Below are 22458 nucleotides of genomic sequence, written 5' to 3' on the forward strand. Positions count from 1 at the left end.
AGTCCTTGGAAATATTCAGGAACACGGAAGATGCCCCAAGATGATCCGAAGCGATGCGAGTCTACGCGAGGAAGATCTAACGAAACTCCCTACGGTTAAAGAAAATCATCCCGAGGTCGCTCTGGTCGTACCCGAGAAGTCCACGTGTGGCTGCAGCTCCACGTTCGCTCCCTGAGATCGGGCTCTCGTTCTGTTATTTACCCGGACACCCACGACCGAGAAACTCTTCCGAGACACCGAACACTCGTCAAAGAAGGGCTACGATGGCGAACGTCAGGTCGATACCCGAGACGATCCTCTGCCAAAATTCCTGGGTCTGCCCTCGAATATACAACGTAGGTATGTACATTGGATGATCACTTCTCGACGTCGAGGGATCAAATTCTACACCAGTCTGCTTCCGCACCGGAGATGGGATTGTCGTGTCTCTCCGACTCACGTATGAACCGCTCGTTCTCTTCACTAATCATTGCCTAGAGTCTCGGAAGTTAGCCAGAACGCGGAACCTGATACCATAGATAAGGAAGGAGGGCAAGTTCGAAAAAATTGTGAGTATGAACTGAGGATTCACCTCCGGAGGGAATCGAACGGTTAATTCCAAGGAGCATCCCATTTCCCCTCCAGATCCAGAATCCATCAGACATCCAGCGTCTCCGATTTGTAACCTCATTTGAACTTCACACGAGAACATCGCACCGAATCGAGGAGACATTCGTTCTTTTTGTCGTAATTCCTGTGCCCCGCAGCGATTTTCCCCCATGGACAAGGCTAATGAGAAATAAGACATTTCTATCGTTGCTCTCATCGTCGGCGAAAGATGCGAAGCGATCAGGTAAAGATTTTTCTACCCTGCGTTTTGATGGAACGACGATTTCTTCTCGTGCAACATGCCGTCGCCTTCGCCACATTAAAGTCGACGATGACGCCGATCATTGCTTGGAGAGAACGAGAGAGAAGTTCGAAGAGGAGAGGAAAAGCTGCGGAGGAAAAGTGCGGCTGCTGCTCAAGTAATGTAAACTCGTCCTACTTTAACCGAGCATAGAGCAACAGTCGGAAATTTCTGCCACACAACAATGAAAAGCGAGCGAGCGAGTATCTTCTTCGTCGAGCGAAAAGACCGTTTCTGCTACGCTGTCGTTTGAAAAAGCAAACTTCGGAAAGACGGCACAAATTTCAATTGGCAAGCCCAACAAAGGAATGAAATCAACTTTGCTTGCAGGAAATGAACGTCCGGGCTTCGGCTGCAACGTTTCAATTTTGACTTCGGCATCTTATTTTCGATAACGCACCGAGGATCGACCGACCGACAAACCAGCCGACCTACCGACCGAGCAAGCGACCGGCCACGCAAACGACGAGCAGGGCGAGAGCAACTTTCTGCTAAGAAACTTGAAACCCACGGAAGAAAGTAAAGAGCGCGGAGCAGGTCATCCAGATTCTCATGCTGCTATTAAATGCCACGCTCTTCTACGAGAACCGTTTAAGCACTTCAACTGCAGCATGCGCCAGACAACAGTAAGAATTAGCTAACCCCATCGTCTTCAGTAGTCATCGTTCCAAGATCTCACAGCTCCGGCTACGCGACTGAGGCAACATCCGTAGGAGACGGGGCCAAGCCCGATCGGAGCCGAGACTCGCCCGGGAACATAAGGAGATGAGGAGACCATTAATACTCCATGGAACCGGGACAGTATAGATTTGCGAGCACCGATGAGTTCGGAGTCTCCCTCTTACATCCAAGATGGTTTTCTGCCTGATTCCCCGCGAAATTTTTTCCGGTTGCCTCCGGCAGGGGAACGGTCGGCTAGGAAACTCCCTCACTCAGAATTCGTCATGAAACAAATGGTTCTCAGATAATTCTCGAGATACCATGCATTTTCCGATAGGTTTTGTACTTCCTCTCGCAACGAAACCGAATCCCATTCACAGGGCGGCGACGTCAACCACAACGACGTCGCTCCGGAGCGGGTTTGACTGTTTAGTTAGTTCATTTGTCTCAGGCGGAATCTCCCCGAGGAAATATCCGCGTCCGTTGCCGCCGCCGCCACCGACTTCTAACGAGGGTTCTGGGGAAGAGACCATCATACTGATCACGCGGCCATATGCATATGCGGCTCGGTACGATGCGGAGCTCGTTTTTTGATCCCTTGGGCGACATTCAACTAATTTTCCGCCAGCTCCATAGTGCACTCGAAATAGCTCGTTGAAAGCCGCCCAAGTGAGCGAACCTCCAGACAAGCCACGCATCTTCATAATCTCGATGCTGCGTTGTTATCGCGCTCTTTATCTCCATGCGTCTGCGAATGATCTCTTCATCCGACTGGTCCTCACTGACTCAGTGAGTCGTGTAGCCCGTCATTATGGGTTGTATTTGACTAACCCGGGGGTGGATTGAGCAGTGTACCCGGCGGTCTGGGCTAGGCTAGCTGAGCGAGCAGTAGGAGAGGTCGCTTCGGCAGATGTGTGAAGTCGTGACTTCATTGACTGAGAAAAATGACGATCACGAGTCGTTCGTGGCTGTTCAATTCCTCGGCCATAGCGGCTGCCGCCACTACGACGGCGACTACCAGCATGTATGTACAAGCCTGACCAGAGAGTTGGCCAACCGAAACGGGGGTGGCAGTCATCGAGGAAAACAGAGAGAAAATCGAGGTACCGACCGACCGACCGGAGAGAGGGAGGAGTATTAGAATCGACCAGAGATTGACCAAGAATAGAAGGATGGATGGGGAGTGTCGTCCAGTACAGTTGATTGAGTTTTACCGGACGAAAAACTACCAGACTACCACGCCCTTACTCTCTGAATACACCTCGGGGAATCTCAACCTCACACACACACACCAAACATTGACTTTAACTCACGAAATCATCGATTTTTCGCCCATCGATCGGAGCTCGTTGTCCATTTAACCAACACAAAAGTGCTCGAGTGCGTGAGCTTGAAAACGCTTTTCATCGTCGAATTCGTGCTTGCTCTCTCGTTGTTGGGTCGCGAGTCACCCACGACGGAATAAAAAAAGTCCTGTCGTAAAATACATTTTCAGCTCCCGAAGAAGAGCTACTCGACAACGAGGAGTGGACGATCCTGTGGAAATGATGGGCAGCGTGAATCCCAATATCGAATGAGTGGCGACAGAAGTTCATAAGCAGATTCGTTCACTGACCGAATCAAGGCGAAACGCCATTTTTCGTGGGGTTGTTATCGTTGTCGCCGGGGCCTTTATGAGTTCAATTCCCCGGAGTGTAGTTCCTCCACCACTCCTACAGCTGGCAACGGTGGCGGCGGAGGGCCGCCGAGGCTTCGTTAGCAGCCAGGTTGGTTTTAGTGATATCGCAGTCGAAATAAGACGAAAAAACACCGCATTGCTTCCTAACGAAGAAGCTTTGAGTCACCGCTTCCCGAGGCTCCCGGTCGGCTGAGTGAGGGAATTCGACGATTTAAGGCTGATTCGGAAAATTATTCTCGACAACTGCGATAGTCATTCGCGCGTTTTCTTCTCGAAACCAAACTAGCCATCGGCCGATCAAACGATCAGGGAAGATAATGAGACATATGTATGACAGATATACAAAGACCTGTTCCGAAATGAATCGGAGCTCTCGGCAGCGAGAGAGATTTTTACGAAACCTCTGGAGTTCCCAGGTCGTTCCCGAAACTCAGCAGAACGATCGGAGCGAAAACGAGCAGCACGTTAATGGATCCGTGGCTCGAGTGTGACTTGTTGTACTACCTCCAGCGGAGCCTGGAGGCGAGAAGTCAGCTTCTGCCAGTCGGGCCTTTCGGTACGGCAGGAGAGACTCGAGTTCGCGGCGTTCGAGGTTCGTGGCTTTATAGCGCTTTAATACCCATCGGTTGACGTTGTTGGCCCGCTTGCGTCAGACTATCCTGCAGGCGGCGGCAGCAGCAGCATGCCATGCTTACCCACCAGTGAAACCTATAAAAAGGACCGACTTTGAGTATCTCCCGCTTGCGCCAGAGCCATTGTTTGCGGGTGACACTCGCTAAATGGCTTTTCCGAGACCTCATATTGCTGCTGCTGCCGCCGCCTCCGTCGCCGCCGCCGCTGTTTCAGGGAGAACAAAGAGCCTTGCTCTGTGGGTCCACTTCGACCCGGTGGCAGCTTTCAGTCTGTCTTTCGGTTTGTTCTATCGGCCTGTAATCCGATCAGAGCCTGATCTGGTCGGTCGGTCACTCGCTCGCTCTGCCAGGCCGCCAAGCGACCAGCCGATGGTCGTCTGCAACTTCATCAGCCAGTTAGTATTCAGACGTTGCACTTATCTTTGCACATTGCGAGGCAACGACCATCTAGGCTCGGTCCATTTGTCAATCGTCGTCTGGAAGCTTGATTTCACTGCTGATAATCTAATGCAATTACCAGAGCAGCCAGACTTTCGAAGTTACTCGAACGATTGCGGTGACGACGATGGTGGTGTCCCTCGCGTGATCATGCGATACGCTCGCTATTGGCCTCCCTGCTCGGCTCACACTCGCTCGGTCGGCGGTGGGAATTGCTCAGGAGCGGAGCAGGACAACAGGAACGATACCGAGGAGAAGGTGCATGAGCACCACTATAGTGTAACAAGCTCGCCAATTACGCCACTCGACTCGTTCAGATTTGAGATTTACAACGACAGCTATAGTCGTCATCGTTGTCCTCGTCGTCGCCACCGCCGCCGCCGACTCAAGGAGAGGAGGGAAATCGTTGTGCTCCAGGCTTGTTAGCGAGCGTGTCCCGGTTTTTAGGGAACCGACCCCACCATCGGGGGTTTGTAGTACATATACCAGAGTTCGGGTAGCCGGCTGGCAGGGCGACAGGATGGCAGGCATGCTTGCCTGCCGGCAGCTCGGATCGTAGACAGCACACTCGCCGCTTCCGAGCCCATCTGTGGCGCAGTGGGAATTCCGAATCTCTCGTTGCACAACGCGCAGAATGTGATCATGCTGCTTCGCCGGCTCCCTCTTCTCCTTAATCATTTTTTTTTCTTTTCTCGAGAGTCAACAGAGTCGAGATATATCGTGCCCGCCCCGGAAAACAGGGACCGTGTTCAAGCGGAAGGAAAGTGCATTCTTCGCTGCAAGTATTCCACGTGTTTTCGTGGACGACTTTTTGCGGAAATGGAATCAATCGATCGAGTTTACTTGATCAGACTGGAATTTGCGATCAGCCTTTTCGGGGTCTCGCCCCGCTTGTGATATATGTTTTTTCCATTTTATCAGACGTTGACGTCGCTCACTTTGTCACCTATAAGTTGGCCGGCGGATATGTCTTCGGTCCGGCTCTGGCGGTGGCGCTGGTCACGGCGGCTAATGCAGCAAATGGACCCGAGACATCCAGTGGTGCCGCCGCGGTCGTCAGCAACAATAACTGCAGTTGCAGCCGACAGCATCCGTGAGCTGCTTGTTTTTACGTTTGTCTGTGTGTCCACGAGTTTTGTTTGTTTGTTATTTGTATCTGGCTCCGTCCTCTCGGACTTTCTTTAGCGCCTCCCGGTCGGTCGAGATAAGTAAGTGAGATAAGCTTGCAGCGCTCACTGGATAAGCAAAGTGCTTACGAGCTGATAACTTGTGATGCGCTGCCGCCACCGCCACCTGTAATAAACGCGGCAGAACAGCAGAAAAATCGAGCAGAATAAATCGAACTTGAACACAAAACATCAGCATTAGCAGCACCAATAACTTTGGACGGGACACTAGGTCTGCGACCCTTCGGTCTCTTGGAAGCGGTCGACAGCTTTCGAATTTACGAGGGAGCGAAGAGACGAAATCTACGGATCCGCGACGAAGCTTTCGGAGCTTTCAGCTCAAAACACGCATCAAGCAATCCGGTCCGGAAGAGACAGCTGATTGAAATAATTCGTGATTATCATTTGTTCCGAGCGATGGAAGAATTTTCCATGGAAGAAAAACGGACGAAAAAATCCACACGCGGAGCGACATCCGAAAAATACCGTATGGGAGCAAGAGGCGCCCTGGCTGGCGGAACCCGGACACCCGAAGCCAGTTTGTCTCTTCAGATTCGGAGCTTGTTATATAATGCCGCCGCGCCGTCACCGAAAGGCTTCGGTATCATCTGCGAATTTATGAGCATTTGAATTCGCGTCTCGTGTGAGAATGGCGAATAGATAGCTGGCTTCTTTATAGAGTTCGGAATGGGACAACAAGTGTTATCGATTGATACGTCAAGCATTCGCGCGCGGCGTATCGGAACCGTTGAGAAAAATGCGAGTAACGAGAGATGAAAACGTGTCCAAGCTCTAATTACAAAGGCTCGCTGAATGGAATGAATTGCACCGCAGGTGTTTCGTTGAGTCGCTCCGGTTCGGATGCTCGATTCGCGAGGAATCCCAGACCACCCTGACCGCCGAAGGTGAAATGCGTGTAGTGTACCGAGTGATTCTCGAATGCATTATCATACATTGCATGTTTGATTAAGGTGAGACGCCCGAGAGACGTTCCTTTCGTGGAAGAGCAAGCGATTGGAGCCGCGAGCAGATAGCGGAGCCGGATTAGCGCCGATGAAGAAAGGCTCCAACAGATTTGCTTTCCAGTTTAACATGATCAATTCGCCGACCGGGGAGAGGTGCGATAGTCTCATAAAAACCACGAGAGATGAGAATGGATAGATTGGATGAGCCTATGGTTTATGTCACTCTTAAGTAGCAACGGGCTGAAAGGGAGGAACGGACGAGCGAACGAAAAAAAGAAAACCTACAGAAGAGCATTACGCCCACCGACTGCGTCATTCTTTCCGATCGGTGCCAGTGAGCAGCTTAGACTCAACATAGTCGGCACAGGCTCACAAGCATTCTTCGTCTTCCGAGCGTGAACCCGGTTCTCTTACCGGGGTCCGGATCCAGTCATTGTTGGCTCAGGGGCCAGACTGCTGAACGGATCGACGACTGGTGGATTCACGGACATACAGAACAAGCCTCAAACTCGAACATAAGGGGCGTTTTATGCTTTGTGCCTTCTCTCTCTGGCTTTCTCTGGCCAGTCGCCGCCGCCACCGCCGCGCCGTCGTCGTGATCGTAGTCGATGTCGTCTCTGGAGAGCTGAGAACAGAAGATTCGAGCGACGAAGTCAACGAGGATTACAGCGCCTGACTATACAGCAGAAGAGCTCTTGATGGCAGTTCTAAGTGGATGATAGCGAATGAGGATTAAAAAACATAACATTGATCCGCTGCTCCCCACTTCGATTGTCGCTCAGAACTGAACATTAGACAACGTTTCGAAATGAACGCGACGAAAAAAAAGCACCAAATGACTTTGATCCGAATTCTTCGCTCGGCACTGTCATAACGCCGGCTGCTGCCGTTTTAGGGTGTTTCACTCGAGAAATAGATAAGCCTCAAAACTTCTAATAGTTGCGTCGTCGTAGATCGGAAGAAAACTAAATCCAAATCTCGATTGCCAAGTTTACCAAACTCGCTGCTTCGTGCGACCGTTTCTCCTCAAAATTCTCATCTGTTCCTCGACAAATAGAGAATGATTGTTCCGCTGCTCGATCGGATCGAATCCGCCGGAGTTTCCGAACACGACGACGACGACGCCGTCGAGTGGGGCTTGCAGATGGGTAGGTCTTCATGAAGTTTCCCCCGATCGATCCGGCTGAAGACGAGGAGGAGATCTTTTCAATTTTTTTTCCTCCTGGCTCGCCGATGTAAAAACGTCTCGCGGGGACCGTTGACCGAACCCACCCACCACCAGTCTCCCATACAGTCTCCGATGGATAAATCAATCAGGTATCTCTTCGTTTTTCCCACTTTGATAGCTCACAGAGCCTCGCTTTCGGGGAGGAAGACGCACCCAAACGACGGGAACAAGCGAAGTCTTCTCACGGAATTTCCTGGATCATCACATTCGGGGTTTCGGCGAGGATCTTTCCCATGAAATGTCGCGCCGTGTTCAGGAGGGACAAAGTTCCTTCATCACAAGTCCGATTTTCCAGTTTTCTCGAGCGTGCTCCGTGCCACGATTACGTTTCGTTCCCCCGGGGGAACCTCTCACAAGTCTCTCAGGGAGTTGCCCCCACGGAACTCGGATTTTCAGGACCACTCCATCAGCTGGGATTCTTTCGATGAGCTTCGATGAACTCAAATTATGACTCTATGCGTCCCACGTACATACATTGATCCGTGGAGAGATGTCGCGTTCGATAGATCGAAACTCGTCGTTAATATGGCCTTGGGAAATAAATCCGGGCTCGGAGTTGGTTGGACGCGGCCCGATGGTCGCCGAGAGATATGGGCTCGCTCTGAAAACTCTCCTAACGACAGTTCGAATATCTGCGAAAAAACGCAGCGAAAATTCAGTGTAATCATCGATTCGACCCCTATGACCACGGTGGCTCGCCACGGTCCGATATTAAGCCCCCTTCCACATGGGTGTGGAGAGCTACTCAATGTGGGCTTCGATCAAAAATTCACGTAGCAATTTTCATCAGCGCGACGAAGGTGCCAGTCAGGGCGCCTTCCTGTCTGTGTGGGATCGTGTGTGACTTGGACGCTCGTGTCAGAGGGAGTCTTCCGAGCACAGGGACGAAACTTATTCGACAGGAATGGAATGCAATGAAGATAAAAGTGCGATTAGCGAATTTGGATAAGGGCCCACTTTCGCTCGATTGTCGTCCGGGAAGGGTTGACCGAGTCACGAGAAAAATTACTGAATCTCACTCTCTAATCGTGCACTCCAGCGAGATACTCCAGACGAACGAGTCCCAGAGGAGAGCTGCGGACTCATTTGGGAGAAATCCCCGGGGACGTCCGACGTAGCCGGCGGTGGACTCTCTGTCCTATTCACAAGCCATCAGGTTTATCTTCGACCGGAACGGTAGAGTACGATACTAAGGGTACAATATATTTGTAATACCTACCTATATATACTTATTTATTTATCAATGAGTCACTATCACAGCTGGCATTTTCTTGACTGACTGTCCGGCTCAGATCGGCAGTGGTGCAGTGAGCCTGGACCAAAGGCAACATTTGGTGGACGACGAAGAAATCGCTTTCTAATGACGCCTTCTTCTCCTTGTACACTCGGTGAAGGTGAATCACACGAGCAAGGTGTGAACACTGACCGGACCCCAAGCAACGGATCAGCTCGATCGTTCGATAACTCGCCTAGTCGGGAGGGGACGGGAAACTACTCTCTTCCTCCCCCTCCATATCGCTTCCCTTCGAAAGGGGATTCAAAGGGTCGTTACCTCCAACTGTCGCGGTGTGTCTCAATTTAGCTCCGTCCACACTCCAGTGACCACCACCACCACTGCCTCTCCTCCTAATCCGACTGCTGCCGCTGCTCCTCCCTCTGATTTTCCCTGTTCGCATGCGCCGCTTCAGAGTCCGTTGTGAGTTGTGACCGAAGGGTTCGAATCCATTCCAGTGCGAGTCTTGTTTGTTCCATTCGAGAAGATCTCGGCGGTCAATCGGAACTTCCTCCGTTTTCTATGTGGAAGAACATCAAAAATCCAAATATTCATCGATGTTCGCTTTGTACAATTGTAGGCGCCATTGCAGCACCTACGTGAGGTGCTCGCGTGTGAAACGAGTGCCGTCAGAACGACTGCCTCATGACGACTGGAATCATTAGTTACAGATTATTCGTATCCCCATATTCAATCATTGAGGCTCATGCGAGGACTGAGGACATACATAAGTACATAATCACGATTATTCCGGATATGTTGTATCGGGGGAACAAATTGCTGAGCAGTCCGAGGAAATCGTCGGGAAACGCTATGATGAATGAATACGAAGGGGAAATAAAAGTGGAAGTGCATACGAAATCCGTGAAGTATCTTCAAGCTCGCGAAGGAGAAACAGCGCGTCGAGTCTGAGACGTGTAATGAGGGCCCGTCCAATTCGGGATCCCTAATTTTCAATTCAGAAAACGTTTTGCCATTTGTGTTGTTTTTCACCGTCTTCTTCTGCTTGATCCGGTAACCAGCTCGAGAGGTGGAAGAGATGAATGGATAACTGCTGGCTCGAAGCGTGCCCGCAACAAAATTGAAGTCGAGACGCCAACGCTGACCGCTGCTTTGACCCCGAGGTCTTCACCCACCATCAAAATTTCGCTCATAATACGCTTGCTAGATCGCATATCACGTCATAGAGATATTGTATTTAGTGCGTTTTCATTCCCTGCGGCTCCCACACCCGTCGACTTCAGCCGGCTTGAAGACAGACAGCCGACTCGCAGTCAATTTCTCCGCTGGCGAGCGACCGATATGGTCCGTTCATAGTCGCTCCGGCTCGCTTAAAGGCATTCGATCATTCTGTCGTGTTTTTTTTTGCAATAAGCTGTTCACAGACACCCGAGTCATTTGCTCGCGGATTGCTAGACAAACAGTCTAGTCGAATAATCTTTTGGGTGTAGCGGGGGCTCGGGACTACATGCAGATCCCTTGGAGATATCTGATTGCCTTTTCTCTCGTGCGAGGAAGAACCAGACGAAATATCACCCAATCCTGGTCCTTCTAACGAGAGAAATCAAAGCTCAATCCTCTGACGAATCGAGACTTTCTCAGGAGTTTTCTGCGAAGGGGGAAATCGATCTGGGCTCCTGCCCCGGGAATTTCGGGATACGTTCGACAAATTCGCAAAAGAATACCTCGTGAATTCATAGCCGCTTGAAATTGAGGTATTGGTATGGCTGTGATTACGATGATTTGAAAGAGTTGCTAGGCGACCCGGAGCCCCCCACTTTACCGGCTCGACGCATCGAGGCTGTAGCCTTCTCCGTCATAATCCTACCTATCGGCCCCGCAGAAGCCGCGGTTGAGCTGTCAACGGGACTAATTTTATTGTAGCTGTGACTTCTCCGGGCGAGATTATGTAAGTGCAGCGTCGAAGGCCGAAACTCCGATCCCGAGACCCTTATACAATCGTCGTCGCGGAGTCGTTGATTCCGCGGGAGTTACAACCTAGTATTTTCATAAGCGAAACCCCGATACCACCGCGAGGCTTCAACAAAGAAATAATTGACGCTGTCGGAAATTCGTCCTGAAAGTACCCCGTTGACGTTAAGCGAGTCTCAAACGACATATTTCTTTAGAACAAATCCCCAAACTTGATAAAACGCCGGAGAACGTCGGAAGAATTTTTCAACTGATTTATGCCTCACCTCTGATGCGTAGGCCGCCTCGCAGATCGTGATCGGCTGCGAAAATTGTCGTCTTACGACAGTTTGGTGGTAGTACGTATCATAGCGTAATCATGTAGTTACAGGATTGCCGCGCGCGTGCCCGCATTCTCGGCACGCGGTACGCATCAACGATAGCGTACACGGACAGCTTATGCAAAGCGCTCATGTCCTCCCTGAAAACTGAGAGGGTGGATTTGACAGTTGGCGAGCGGGCGAAGCTGACGGACAGAGCAACGAACGGATGACCACCGAACGGACGAGTTTTGCATTGTTAAGTTGTGCTGGGCAATCGCTTTGACAATAATAAAAGCGGCCGCGTGTCATCCGCGCGAAGTCCACAATGAAATGGCCAACGATTTTCGCTATTTTACCCGCGGCTGCTTCTTCTGCCGACTGACTCACCTGCCCTGTCGTGATCGGCGACGCCCAGGCGCATCGTCGACGACCGCCGATGTCGCTAGGGTAAATACAGCGAGCGGGGGAGAGGTCGACTGGGCCGCCGTTCACTATGACCATGTGTATGAAAGTGTGCGTGAAGACCCGTCGGATCCCTTTCTGAGGGGGTTTCCGTCACACGAACTGGGGCTGAGAAGAAACATTTCGAGGCTGTGTCCGTCGCGGCGTTCACGGCTGCGGGGGCGTTGGGACTCGGCCAGTTAAGGGACTGGAGGGGTGAGAGGGAAGGGAGGGGGTCGATAACTTTGGGGGAGCTTTTGAGGATGAGGCTTCACGATGCCTCCGCCCTCAGAACGGCGAAGACGACGACGACGCCGCCGCCGAGGAGGACATTCTCAATGGTCAATTCAATGGTCTATAAAAAGTTTGAGCGTTTCGAGCGCTCAGTGACGCCGGCCGCCATCGCCGTAAAAGAGATTTCGATGACCGCCATCGGGGGTCGTGATTATGGGCCGGTTTTGCTCATACGACCATCCGCAGATCCAACTCCCGCTAGCTACAACAAGCTACGAAAGCCAAATGTTATGTTTCGATCAGACTCCCCGAGCGCTTCTTCAGAACCACTTGCACCGGCTCTGGCTGTCTGAACCTTTGCGATGATGCTCGATCGTTCGTTTATTTACTTTTCCCGTAAGCTCCTCTCCTAGTACCGGATGTACGACTCCTCATTCGAGCAATTTTCAGAGTAAGCCAGGGTTTCGATCCGGACTATTTTCCCCGCTAGAACGACTCCATACATCATGGGTGGATAGTTCTGCGCACACGCAACTCTGGCGGAGAGACGCAAACAAACCGTGAGTCCATCAGAGATTCCGGCTCCGAGCGAAAAGCAAACGTGGTGTGGAAATCTCTGACAATGCGTGGGTGCCCACGTATGCACTGAGCATGCCTCACCGGATGTTTGAGGTTCGCATGTCTCACATCCCACCTCGAATGCCCCCACGTAGCCGGCGCGACGTCTATTGTTCTCGTCGGATATTCGACCATGTTGAAACGGATCCGCGAGCGCGTGAGATGGAGGCAAATCGAATGCGCCCCGAGCTTTCCCGATTCGAATGGTCACATTACAGGAAAACCTTGTGTTGTCCGTGTGGCGAATCTCTGTTGTACGGCCAAAAATCATTTCTGCGTTTGAATTGGGAGCCGCCCCGGGCATGCGCTTCTTTTCAACTAATTGAGCTTTCGCGGATTCCCGAAGGTCTCTTGGTCAAGCAGACTGACTGTCAGCGGCAGATCCCACGAGTTTGTCTTCCTCGTTGCCCGTGGACATGTTCCTGCCGGATGCGTCTGCCTGTCCGGATGGAATTCGTGGACGGAGACCGACTCATTCACCGAGTGACGGACGATCTGTCGTGTGTTGACTGGAGTGTCCGGAGGAAGATAACCCACAGAGATTTTCGAGAGATATCAATCCGAGAAGTCTTATGGCGTTCCACCGCAGGGTTGTACAATATGCTCATGCGATCGCCGTAAGTTCGTATGGTAGACGTGGGGATATGATTCGGGTCCGTATCCAATGTATCCTCGTCATCACCGCTCTCGTTTCTCATCCGAAACGACGTCCGAAGTGTTCTGCTAGTCGTCAAGGCTCGTCTCGCCTTGAGATGAATTCGATGCCTCCGAAGTGCGCGTCCGTCGGTCTTCGCCAGTCTCGCCAGGAGCAGATCCGAGGCAGAAAATACGAGCGGCGGAGATGGAGAATTTAGATAAATTGAAGTGTAAACGAAATAATAGCGTGCCCGGTAGAACACTTGAGTGTTACGATCAGATACTTCATGTACGATTTGACGAGATCCCCCGGAGATGTCGTGATGTCTGAATGTCGTTCAGGTCGTTTTTGTTCTATGCCTTCATTTACGACTCGACTTTTAACGATCAGGTAATCCGAGTGTGTTCGTTATTTGGGTTCGAATGTTCGTGTTCGGAATTGGTTTCGTCTCGCGCCCAAACACACATGAAGAGGGTTAGGCTTGTCAGATCCAGGAGGACAACAGTTAGCGTTGCAGCAACGATCGCACGAACACTAATTGCCGGAAGAATATTCAATCGAGAGCTCTCGACACGAAAGTCCTTCCCCGAAATCCCGGCGGTATTCCCGGTAGAGACCGAGAGTTTCCAGGTGCTGCAGATATTCCCGAGCGTCAGGAGGCGACGAGAGTGACTCTCTCCGTCAGTTTCTCTTGCTTTCGTCCCCGAAGAAGAAGGACACCTACCTGTGAGACCACATACGATACTCGAACTGTTTTTGTTTCTGATCTGATAACCTCTCTCTTCCAGCCGTGATGGACGAGCCAGGTATCTAGCGAAGAAAAAAGAGCCGGGAAGCGGAGGGCTGTAGCGGTCGAAGGGACGCTCGAGTAACATGTTTGTTCAAAGGGATGCCCTCAACAGAAAAAATAACACACCCTCTCGAAGAGACAAGATCGAACGCCGAGGTGTCCACGACGACTGGAAACGAAACATTTATTTCGTCGGCTCCTAACAAAACAATGATGGCTGCACCTTGAACTCGACAGCTTCGAAACATTTGGAGCGGACGGTGGCGATTGGACTTGAACGAGCGAGCGAGCAAACGCTTGAACCCTAGAAGGCATTGAGAGCAGGCAATTTCGGATCGTCGTGTCCGAAATTCCGATTTCTGGATGACGACTGAAGGGCAGCAGAAGAAAATATATATCCAAAAGCCCAGAGTAAACAAAAAGTTTGACGTTGGCGTCGCGTTGAGCTGACGTCGCGCGATGCACATCGATCGCTGGGTCCTTGTACCTTTGGGACCGACAAAGCCCGAAAATGGATTTCTTTCCACTCGCGTTGCTTGATCTTGTATCTCCGTTTTCAGAGCGGTTTCTCTCAGATCCTCGTCCGCGGCGCTTCCCGCGCGGAAATCGGTCGTACTCGATCGTCGGAGGAGATCGTTACGACGAGGGTCAAGGTGAAAACGCTCCGTTTCCTGGGGACTTTGGCTGGGCACCGATGCTCCCGAAGGACGCCCGCAATCTACCCTGGATGGATTTCCATTCTAGGCGGCATTGTCCGTCGAAGACGTGCCGACAGAAGCACCAATAAAATGCAGTACATATGGCGCTAGTGCTTATCTGAGTCGGCGTGATCTTGTTGTCGGAGCTCGATCAAATTGTTATAAGCTTTTGTCTATTTGTTCTGGGATCGGGTGGAAAGGAAGAAGACGTCGACGAGAACGATTACCACGACGATGAACCACCACGAAGAATGGAGCAATTCAGTTAGGCGATTCAGTCAATGCGTTGAGACAATAGCACTCGGCATGTTAATCGGGCAATTTCATTTGAAACTGTTGGTTGCCACCGCCGCCGCTAACCATCGCGTGCCGACCGATTGTTTTTCCAGTGTCATTCGAAGGTCGTACAGAACAACAATCTTGGTCCGGCAGCAGGCGATAAAAAAGGCGAGTGACTTTTTGTGGTCGTCAGCTGAGAGACTCCGATCTCTCCGAACGGAATTTCCCCTCCGTGCTCCCTCGCATTCCTTCCCGTGGCGTTGATGGTCGCTGTCGTCTTCGCCGCCGCCGCCGTCGCTGTCGTTGTTCTCATCGCGTCCACTCTGATTCAGGGAGGGAGACGTACTTAGTCTCAGCATAGCCCTTCCATCGTGCAATAACCATATTTTGGTCGTTGTATGGCGTCACGACGTATCTTTACTGTGGACTATTCCTTTCGGACTGTTCGCAGGGGACGACGCGGACGCTTCCTCGCGGAAATTCCGTAGGATTTTCGCGGTTCTTTCGATCGCGGCAGTTGAGGAATTAGGCCACAAACAGGCCGCCCATCTCGGACTCGGATCTCGGGTGGATCTCGGTGACGCAAACGATTCGTCAGCCCTAATCCATATATTGGATTGTGGCAACTACACACATGAATAATAGATCACCGTCGGAAGCGGCGATATTTCGGTCGCGGCCCGCATAACTTCAACAACAACAGCACCTCAACTTCTGTGGACTGCGGCCCACAACGTCTGACCGCTACAAGGACGGCAACGCCACCACCACCAACCAGAGCGGCAACAGCCGACTTTCCGGGCGACATCGCCGCATACACTCGCTCACTCAGTCAGTACCGTGAGCATTCGATATGTATGCGCAGCTCATTTGGACTTTTGTCGGCGACCCGTATACGATCGAACTCCGCCGAGTTCTTTAATCTCTTGCGCTTAGGGTCGCTCGTCCGCCGGCTCGTCCACCCGATCGTTCGTTCGTTCTGCCGTCCTTCAGTTCGACTAGTCCTCCATCCGTCGGTACGGTTGGGCTTTGCGGGAGCCGACTCTGGAGGCTTGCGATCCGTCACGCAATCCTTTGACGGCAACGGGAGGAAAGCTCTGATTTGATTGACTCCCGGACAGCGAATAGTGGATGAATCCGGTGACCGATGATGAGATGCGTTCTATATTTCACGAAGGCGAGTTCTCGTTGGATTTGCACGCTCACAAACCGGCGGGGATCGTCGACGACGTCGACATCGATTTTTATGGGGCGGCCGAGTGAACGATTGGCTTCGTTTTTCGCCGAGTTTCTTCCTTATCGATCCCTAACAAGCGTCCATCGTTTTGTCCGTCAGATAGTCCGTCCGATCCTGTCGTGAGTCCGCGGGGACTTGTCGATCAGGTTGCACCCTCCTAGTTGAATAGCGCCGGGTCGAAAAGACATTTTTCAGAATGACCCGCTTCACTTAGCCGAGTCAGCCAAAGCAATCGGCGACTCACTCAGAAATGACTGCGAAAACAGCGTTGGCATGGTATGCACCCGCCATCCGCAATGTCCACGTGTTCCCTGTGTGTCCTCGGTCTCCTCCCCATTTCGCTCCGACCCCACTCGTCGTCCTCCTCCCTCTCCTCATCCTTCGTGAATTCCTCGTTTCTCTGGCTCTCTGATCGATTTGAGCCTACCATCATAACTCCCCCCGCCCCCCCCCTGTATCACCCTCCGTTCCCCGAGTCCCCGTGTTTTGCCCACTCGTCTCCTTTGCTTGCTCAGTGTGCGAACCCGAGCCGCTACTATCATACTATCTCGAGGGAACGAAAGCTATCCGACGGCCGAGCGAGCAACGAAAAGCGACTGCTGGTCCATTTTGTATGGGCGACTATTCCAAACGAAAGCGTCGCTGCTCACTCGCTCGTACAAGCGAGCGAACGTAGGCGAGCATCGTCCTCGAGCCACTTGCCTCGCTCGTCCGGGCTCGCCTACTTGTCAAGCCACTACATGGCCAGGTAGTCGGAGTAGTAGAAGTTCCCATCTTCTTCTTCGTCGTCGTCGTCAACGTCCGTGTGTCGGGCCTGTATGTGTCCACTCTGCAAACGATATGTAGTACCTACTCGTCTCGCGTATGATGAGGAGAGCTCGTAGACATCGGGCCACTCTTCGTTGATGAAAGGGCGTGGTTATCCGTTATGTTCTGCTGGGAACATTATTTATTCATATCCAATAAGACCCACGCACATCCGTGCTCCATCCAGAAAACCTGAATCATTGTTCGCCGCATGGAATGCGTAATGGCTAATCAGGTTCATCAAGATCTACGGAATTGCTTCCCGATACCAAGGCCTGCCCTCCAGCATCGTGTGATCGACATCCCGGACGATTTTAACGGAGAGGAGCAGTTCTATGATTTCCTGGAGGTAGCGACGATTGGATTGAATTTTATCCGTCATGGTATTTTCAGGTTTTCATTCATTTAAGCCGATGAGTGTCCCCATGGCTCCTCTCAGGGACGCTTCCGGTATGAGAGCGCATATCTGGCGACGATTCCACAGGAAACTTCACAGATGTTCAGTCATTGGAAATGTGGACTTCAGTCCTCGAGAAAGAGCGATACGGACAAAACATTCCGGAACCGGGCTTTTCGTCCGTTAACCGCTCGGTCCATCAGTCGATTGTCGTCGATCGAGGTGCCTTCCAGTCTGGAGCTCCGTTTTAAACTGGACGCCGGACCGCGCGATCCGAAATGAACCAAGGAATAGGTCTGAACTTGTGCTCTATTATCATTATCGAGAAGGAAGAAATACACCGCGACGTACCACCGTACGTACATTTGTTCGCTCGTTTCGCAAGTGGCAATTGTTTTCTCCCGTCCCAACAACAGGACTACACCCAAGCAGGGAGGTGCCGTGAAAAGCGTTCCAGCGCCGCCGCCGCAACCGCTGAAGACGGCCACCACCATCATCACCGCTTCCCGTAGACTTCTCGTTGCGTCATCGAAGGCGCTCTTTTCGAGAGTTCCACCTCGCGGCATCGCTTCTTCTTGGGAATCCTTGTGCTGCCGGCTCCTTGCGCGATCAGTTCGCTCATTCGTATTTTTGTTGCCATCGTCGCCGTTGTTGTTGATGTTGTTGTTGTTCGCCGCTGGTAGTTAATGTTGTGTTCGGAGCCCATCCTTCCTCGGCCGACGTAGGCCATGACTGGAATATTAACGGCGGAAAATTCAGCACCGCCTACATGGATGCGCGCGTTCCGCTCTTGTGTGTGGTATACGAAGGCGGTAGAAAACGTCGACGGTGACGCGAGATGTTAATGAACAAGATGGCTTTAATCCATACATTAGCCATCTCCATACGACAGATGACTCCACTTCCCTCCGCCGCCTGTCCGTCACTCTTGGATTAGACGAAAATCAGAATTCCGACCGTAAACGTTTGCGGCTGGAATGCGACTCCCAGAACCGACTGTTTGAATGCGCGGAATATCGCTTTCATGCGGGCTCGGGCGAGACGTTTCCATTTTCCTTCTCGGTTTCCATCCATGCTGTTCGTCGGGGAATCCGTGAAATTCTCCTCCTTCGACTTCGGAGTTTACCGAAATTCCACAATGGAAAAATGAGCGGAGCAACTCGCAGACTTAATGCATGGGGTAGCCGTGGGAGAGCCGCTGTTGAAGCTCTATGGAGAGGTAGTCCATCAATGGGAATGACGGCAACGACTATGACGATGACGGAATTCCGCACCCGGAGAAGGGGGGCGGCGATCGTAAACTCGGTGCGAGTCGTCGGAGTGAGATACAGAAAGGTACAAAAAGCGCTTGATGACGCTCCGCGACGAGTTAATTCACCTAAAAACTCTAATCGTGTAATCACCGGCGAAGTTTGTGGCCATCTTCCTGATGCTCTAATGGCTGATGCATGCTTTCGGATGCGAGCACGTTGCCCTGATCATCGTTTCAGACATCATGCATGCATATAGCCCCGTCTGTCGGAAAACTTCGCGAGTCTTTCGACGCCGCCGTATCGTCTAGGTACAAGGCGCTATCTCGCTCGTGGGGGGTTTCCTGCTTGTCCTGACTTTCACTCATCTCCTAGCTCGAGCTCCGTAATCAACGAAGGGAAAAGCCACTCCACGAAAGCTCCACGGGAGCCGCCGCCGCCGTCTCGATTTATTGGTTTGACCGTCCTCTTCGCGTTTCCTCAAGTGAATTCGATTCTCTCCTGTCCGAGTGAAAACTCGAAAATGAGCATGCGGAATCGCATTGAGAGAAAATCGTGCGGTAGGCGAGACACTCAACACGTTGTGTTATTAATCGGTCCGATGAGTCAAACAAGCACGACGGTCGGACGGTCGGTCGGTCGGTCGACAAGCAAAGTGCCTCCAAGAATGCGGCGAACGGTTTAAGAGAGATGCCCCCAGAACGAGAAAGAATTCCTAGCCTCCATTTAACGTGGTGTGGTCATGCCATTCTCGTGTTTATCGGGGGCACGATGATTCGTGGAGTCGAGCCGTGAAATTTCGGAGCGGATAGCGGCAGCAGCCGCAGTCGAATTTCTCGTGGTTTTAGACAATGAACGAGGCCCGCGCCGTTCGGTATCGATCGCGGCTCTGATCCATCTACCACCGCCTCCGCGAATGGTAACAACGCCGACCGTTCTCCGAAGGAAACATTCACTCTCGATACAGATCCATTTCTCCAAGCGTTCTGTTTCGGACCGTATTCTCTCCTCTTCTATCTCGGCAGAATATGCTCCCGGTGCCGATGTCGGGTCTTCTCTTACATCTCCACCTGCGTTAAGCAGCATAAGGTTGGGCAACTTTTCGATGCGTGTTCGGGTTGTTGTTGTTGCTGGCACCGCCGCCGCGACTACTGCTGCTGCTCCTGAAGCTGTTCATCCGCTCCGCCGTCCATCCATCCAGAAGGAACTCCTTAATAAATTCGAGTATTGAGTTCTCTTTTGCAAGTTTACTGTTGGGAGAGCAGACCGCAATTTCTTTCGGCCAAAAGTAGAAGACTCGGCCTGGAGCAGCACTCCGGCGCTTCGTAGGCAGAACCAAACAGCAAGGTAAGTGGATTACCAAGATCCCCTTTGGACTCAATTGCTACTCCGATGGATGAGCCGCTTGGCCTCTCCAATCCAACACTGTTTCCCTGCCTCTTCTATCTACTCCGCTTGGTCGGTCGCTCGCTCACTGTTGTTGTTGTTGTTGCTGCTGCTGTTGTCTGTCGATGCTGTAGCAGAAGCAGACACGCTTGTGAGGGGGCTGGTGGTGTTCCGCCGCCGCCGCCACGGTATTCATGCGGTGGTATCTGCCGCCCCCGCTAAGCTCGAACCGGTAGAAACGCCCGAGAGATTTGACAGATATTGCGTGCGGCCTACATCGCAGCCTCATTCCTCGCGGAAGGGAAACTCTTTGCGGAGAGAGACGCGGTGGTCGCACTCCGCAGACGAACGATTAGGCACTTGCCTCCCGAGCCCCCGACAAAAGTACTATTGTTGTTCGAATAGCTCGAACCGTCGAGTGATTGTGGGACAACACCCTGTTTCTCAGACCGGGAGGAACTCGAAGACATTATGAACCTGTTGCTCAGGCCTCGAACACTTGTCGACCACGACGACGACCGAAAGTCGTCGAAAAGAGCCCTCCTGAGCAACCTGCTCGGCTCGGTATGTCGCCCGAATGCAAGCCTAGATACGTTGGAATTCCGTCGTTGTCATTTGGTCGTTGGCTCGTTCGCCGGTCGCCGCTTGCTTCGTCCGTCCATATTAGTCGGTCTGCTCGTAACCAGGAATTATACAATTATGGATTGTTCGATCTCGGCAAGAGAAAGAAGGAGGCGTATGACTAAACATACGTGTCGCACCTGTGCCCCACGCTCGCTAACCAGTCTCGGCGCAGGTACCATCTAGGGAACTGACCAGTCAAGTCACCGACGATCACCGAGCGACCGACCGCCGATTCCTCGAAGTCCGGGGGCGGTTGAGGTGTAATTTAGTTCGAGTGTAGTCCTTGCCGATGTGAACCTGCGTGCGCGTATTGGTCTACGAGTGTGTCTGGTGGTGTTTGTGCGCGTATGGGGACGTAGATCTACCGAGCGTCGTCGTCGTCGTCATCGTCAGTCTCGTCTGTCGTCTCAGTCAGTCAGCCAGTGTTCTGAACATAATTGTCGGTGTCGCCGAGTGCCTTATGAGCCTCTCATACTTACGAGACTTATCTCCATCCGAAGCCGAGTAGAGACGAACAGACACGAACTCGCTTGGTTTCCTGTTTACGAAAACTGCTGCCGCTGTTGATGCACCATTCGACAAGGGTGACATCACTTTGCTAATCGTTGACGTTCTGAACAGAGGACCTGAGAGCACGCCAGACAGTTTTCTATTGCCTCATCTCTTGGAATTCACTCTTGCTCTCGATACGTCGTCGACAATGAAATTCCTCGCTCCTGAGTTCGGTGTTTCTCCTCATCGGAGCGTTTTTTCCTCGTTCCTCAAGAGCGGCGCTCGACGCGCCGGAAGCTTTTCCGAGTTTCACCTCCGCGACTGACTCGAGTAACAGGCACCGCACTGAACCATCCCTACGGTAAAATGGTGCACCTGAATCGGCGGTACGCGTCTGACAGATGCACAACACTAACTGCCGAGTCGTCAGAGCGTCTGAAGAACGTTGCTTAACTGTCTCGTTTCTTGATGTCCATGTTTTCCATGTTGTCGCGCATACTGTTGATGCTGTATGCATTTATGATTCTCGAGCAGCATCCGTATAACGAACGAGTGTGGATGATGTGCTGCTCTGTTTCGCAGTCGGCGTCTGCTTAACCTTGGTTGTCCTGATTAACGAAGTCCTTTGATCAGATCTGCGAGAGGACGTCCGCGCCGGCCGGTCGACCGACCGACACGACGAGAGGGCGATGCTGAGACTGGAAACACGATGATGCTGCTGCTCTTGATCATGATGAAAATCGTAATGATTATAACGACGGCAAATGAATTAATATCACCAGCAGCAACAAGCCGCCCACTGCCCTAATCAGAGTGCATGCATTCGCTCATTAACGGGAGCTAAGGTTGAGGGTCAGTAATGAAAGCGTCCGAACAAGAGCAAATTTTCGTTTTTCTCTCGGCAGACTAAATCCGTCCGGGCGATAGCACCCTTTATCCGATGGGTGTACGGCATTGTCGTCGTCATCGACGGAACAGCGGCCGTCGCACACGTACGCTCCCTGCCGGAGCTTTTCCAGAGGGAAACGCCTGCGGAGCGAAGTGAAGAGCTAAACAACTAATGCTCTCATTATGGAGACTACAGTGAGCCAACTACGTCGACGGCTAGGTAGACGAGCACGACGGGTCTTTCTATCTTTCGTCAGAGCTCGAGCGAAAACCCCGCAGCTGAGCCCCGAACTCGAGCTCATTCAACTAATTCATCGAGCCACCAGACCGAAACACCGTACACCCACTCGCTATATGCGCGCTGTATTGGCGAAAACGGGCCTCAGCCAACTTCTAATCAATATTTGGGAGAACGTTCATCCATTCGGGTGCTTCTGCGGGCGAGGGCAGACCGACTCCTCGGAACTCGATTCCTCATGGAGCGGTCCACGAAGGCTGGTTTTCAGTGATTGTGGAA

The sequence above is a fragment of the Galendromus occidentalis genome, unplaced genomic scaffold, assembly GCF_000255335.2.
Source record: "Galendromus occidentalis unplaced genomic scaffold, Mocc_1.1 scf7180000076870, whole genome shotgun sequence".
Classification (NCBI taxonomy): Eukaryota; Metazoa; Arthropoda; class Arachnida; order Mesostigmata; family Phytoseiidae; genus Galendromus; species Galendromus occidentalis.